The sequence below is a fragment of the Myotis lucifugus genome, unplaced genomic scaffold (assembly GCF_000147115.1).
Source record: "Myotis lucifugus unplaced genomic scaffold, Myoluc2.0 scaffold_21, whole genome shotgun sequence".
NCBI classification, from domain to species: domain Eukaryota; kingdom Metazoa; phylum Chordata; class Mammalia; order Chiroptera; family Vespertilionidae; genus Myotis; species Myotis lucifugus.
This window is the reverse complement of record NW_005871069.1, coordinates 5,648,861-5,649,257: the sequence shown is the minus strand read 5'-3', so window position 1 is coordinate 5,649,257 and position 397 is coordinate 5,648,861.

The following is a 397-nucleotide window of genomic DNA, read 5'->3' as shown; positions in this document are numbered from 1 at the left end:
CATCCTGCACAACCAAACCTCCTCGCCCCCGTGCCAGCCTCCATCCCCTTCCCATGCACAGCCCCTGGGATGTGGTCCAGGGTGGGCCCAGAAGCTGCATGTTCATATCCCTGTGCCATTCAGGGCAGGGAGTCTGCAGACCTGGCTGGAAAATGCCACTTCCGACCCCTCCCTGGTCTACCCCTCTCCGGACCAGCACTGAGGCAAGAGGAAGGCACCTGCAGCCACTCTGGGCCCAGTTAGGAAGGGAGGAGACTATACATCTCGCAAACAGCCCATCAGGGTCCTTTAAGCTCCTTTCCCCATTCTAGCCACAGACACACAGGCCACACGAGCAGCCATAGAGGTCAGCAGGGACTTGGGGGCCAGTACAGACATGGGCGATGGAGGGTCACAG